The sequence below is a fragment of the Oxyura jamaicensis genome, chromosome 1 (assembly GCF_011077185.1).
Source record: "Oxyura jamaicensis isolate SHBP4307 breed ruddy duck chromosome 1, BPBGC_Ojam_1.0, whole genome shotgun sequence".
In the NCBI taxonomy this organism is placed as follows: domain Eukaryota; kingdom Metazoa; phylum Chordata; class Aves; order Anseriformes; family Anatidae; genus Oxyura; species Oxyura jamaicensis.
In genome coordinates this window covers 132,822,530-132,826,543 of record NC_048893.1, presented here as the reverse complement: position 1 = coordinate 132,826,543, position 4,014 = coordinate 132,822,530, and positions in this window count along the sequence as shown.

The window sequence follows — 4,014 nt, the reverse complement described above, 5'->3', positions numbered from 1 at the left end:
CTTCCTTCCTTCCTTCCTTCCTTCCTTCCTTCCTTCCTTCCTTCCTTTTTTCATTTCTAGCCGTGTTGTGACAGAGAGGCCTTATTTCTGCATTTAGGTTTTATGTACAGTGCCTAGTTACAGAGGGACCCTCATGTTGCAGATTATAGTATATAGGAAACGTTCCCTGGCACCTTGCTCTGGGCAGAAGGAGAGGTGCCCGGCCGCTGCTGACCAGGAGGGGCTTTCATCAGGCTAGCCAGCATGCCTGGGGCTGTGGGAATTCTCTCTTCCCTTTTGCTTTTCAATTAACCATCTCCTCTAAGTGCTACTGCAGTACAGATTATGGAAAACAAGACTATCCGAAGGCAGAGTTACTTCGCCCTTGTGAGAGGAAATGAAGGTCTGTTCTCTCAAAATGCTGCATGCCCTGAACTCCAGCTCAAGTCAAAATGAATTATGTACATTCAATACATCAAAAAACAAGCTCTTAACCTTTACAAACAGGAGCTTATAAAGTTCACAGCGTGCGTGTTTTTGCTGTCCCTATAAATGTCCAGTGTCTTTTCAGATCCCACAAATCTGCGTATCCTGCTTCCATCAGAGTTAATGGCAAAAACGTTGATGTCCAATTTTTAAAATAACAAATCTGTGGATATATTTTGTTTTGATGTTTTGTTAGGTTAGTTTGATTGCTTAATTGGTTGTTATTTTTTACAGTAGGGAAAAGCAAGTGAATGTAGCTATACCATCCACACTATAAAATCTTTCATCTTCCTTCTTATTTTCCATATCTTGAAAGTCTCAGATTCTCAGCCTTTTATATATTTTTTTTTCTCAAACCTTATCGTACCTTGTTTGTGTGCTGTATTCTTGGGAAGCAGCAGAATGACCAGAATGACCGGAACATGACTGGCTTTTGAGAAACAGAATGTTATTTTTATGGTGCCATTTTAATATTCCAAGAATTAAGAGTCTAATAATTCGTCTTGACCTTGAACGGTCTCAAAAGCATGGTACTGTCAGACAGGATTGGGAAACTGCTCAGAGAAGGCCCGATCCTTCTCGTACTGCTGTCAGTGGGAATTCTGCCAAGCGAGCTCAGTATGAGCGGGGTATAGCCCAAAGTAATCAGTTACACAGACGATTACATGAAAAGCCCTTAATTATAGCATGATGATAGTATTATTACAGTCATGAGACACAGACATCTTCTGGAACCAGAACCAAGATCAAGAACATCCTGGGAGCATCCCTGCTCCGAGCGGTGGCTCTGGCGGAGCCTTTTATCAGGTGGCTGCTCGCAGGTTAGCACAGCTACCCTCATTTCGGTGGAGCCTGACACACAGAGTGAAATGAGTGCGGGCTTCCTCTTCCACGGTTCCTCTCTGGTAAAGGTCTCTCGGCCCGCGAAGGCTGTGCAATTTGTTAAGCGAAAATACAACATTTTGGGGGACGTGCTGCGCTTTGCCTGCACTGTTGGGTTCGAAAGCAAGTCTGGCTCTGGCAGCCCCTTTTCCAGGATGGGGTAAAGGAAGGAGACGCGCCCCTGTGTGATGGCGGCCACCTTGACTACCACGCTGCACTACGGGCCGCCAGAGCCAGCCGCCCGCTCCTGCTGCGCCAGGAGCCTGCCCGGCTGTCAGGCTGAGGCAGGAGGAAGCACCGAGCCCCGAGCCCCGGGGGGCTGAGGGCACCCATGGCGTGTGCCAGCTGGCAGGATGCCCTTGCGGGCACAGTCGGGGCCTCCCCGGCCTGCCGTGGAGGACTTGCTGCCGGCTGATGCGCAGCTTTGCACAGTTTGTCTGAGAACGAGAGGCCTGCGCAGTGCCCTGCTGACGTTAAGTCTGCACGAAGGTGGGAATGTGAGAGCACTTTGTATGAACTTCGGATTAAAAACTTTTATTATTACTTAAACATAATTTCATTGTCTTCTCTGTCAGTCAGGTGTCAAACAGAGGCCTGCTCTTCCTCCTGCAATCAGTGGTTTGGGCAGCTGAGCATAATCTGTCTCAGTAAGGGCAAAAGGCAAGTGTATATAAAATTCATACAGTCACTTCAGTCAGTGTTACTAAACCATGAGCAGCGTTTGGTTCTCTTTTTTATTGTCAAAGTCACAGGAAGCTGCAGCGATGACAGAGGGAAAACACATGTCCACAGCAAGTTTTAGGTACATTTTGTGGGGGATTTTTTTCGATAATTTACTTACGAGAGAAGTTTTTTATGCTGCGTTTTAATTTATTTTCCACATTTGTGTTTTGCTTATGTTTCTTATCTGAAAGGAACTGTGAAACTCTCCCACTGCTTCCTGCCTGCAATTGCTCTCTGGATGCAGCTCCGATTTCCCTGTCATGATACGTGTTGTCAGGCGTTGTCTCCCCTTGAAATTACCATCAAAATGGTACACTGGCAAGCAGTCCCATTTGTAACGGTGGGGGATTCTGAAATATTTCCAGTTATTTTCATAATGGCAGTTGGTAATTTCCTGAAGCTATGCATTCTGATTAAATATTTTTTTTTTTCCTCTCCGTAGCTCTCTGAAGCAGTGGTAAGAAATCACTGCTGTTTCATTTTCACCTCAAGAGATGAGCAAAAATCAGTTGCCTGGCAAGCAGAAGTACTACTGCTTTGTTAAAAGGTCAGACAAAAACATGCTGAAAACTTTTTGGATACTTAGATAAAGTGAAGATTTATGACTCTGAATTGTTTATTGCACAAAGGGATTTTTATTTGACTCTGTGTATCCCAGTCTCACATACTTAATGCCATTTAAAGGAGAGGAGTATATGTATTCCTCAGACAGGTATTCTGACATTTCAAAAAGATAACAGCTACCTCTCAGTTTAAATAAACTCTGGAATGTGCCTGGAAAATCATTTGTCATTGGCTGTAGAAATGTCAGGTTGCTAGATTGAGTGATAGAGGAATTAAATTATTCTCCCTCTTAGACTATGTGCTAAAATACCCAACAAAGGAAAGCCTATTGTGGTTATTTTCTAAAGGCAACTAGTACATTTGGTAATATCTTCCATGGAAATCCATAACACAATATACTTATTATTTCTGAATATTCCACCTACTCTAACCTACACTTCAGTTCTCAGTGTCTGTACAGAACAGCTCATGCATCTCAGACAGCAAATACACTGCACCTCTCAGTTGGGTAGATGTATTTCTGGGGTGCTGCAAGTTCAGTTTATTAGAGTGAAACTTTGACTTCATACAGAAATCTTTGGAAGTGAGAGCTCCGTCTGTGTCATAGGGAAATACAGGGAATACAGGGAAAGTGCATATTTTACAGAGAGAGGCTTGGCACCCCTGTAGCCCTTACACTCCAGAAGTGCAATAACTATAGGACTATCAATGCCTTAAGACACTGAGAGGAAGTGGAGCCACGGTGACTCTTCTTGTGATATGTAAGAGAGGGAAAATATTCAGGAAAATCAAGAGAGAGAACCTATATCACATACAGTGAAAAGGCCAGCCACAAAGTACACGAGAAGGCATCATTACATCCTGCATTTCCTACAGCATAACCAGAAAATCTGAAGTTTCACTTTACTGCTCACACCCAGTAAGAGATCTCTCCGGATGGGCAAGCAGGATGAAGCAAAATGCTTCCCTCTCCCTCATCTGCTTTTATAAGTGGATTGTAAGTGGATCATATCAAAACATGAGGAGGTAGAAGGAAGCTTCTTAGCTCCATCAAACTCCCAACCTCTGCCACCACGTGTCCAAGGTGCTCCCTTTCCACTGCAATGCACTCATGGAGGTGTTCCTCGATGACCTGAGCCAGTCAGCGTGTGAGCTTCTTCTGTCTCACACATCTCAGCCCAGGCAAGGAGATAATGTAGGCCTGGGTCCTGCCATGAGCCCAGGTGGGCTTCCTCCCACCTTCCTTGGCAGCAGCTCCTGCAAAGGCTCATAAGCAGGAGCAGCGCTCTGGCAACAGATGCAGAATTCAACCTGGCTATGAAAACTTCCAGGGAAGTATTCAAAAAACATTTTAACATTATTTATTATTCTTTCCCTCCA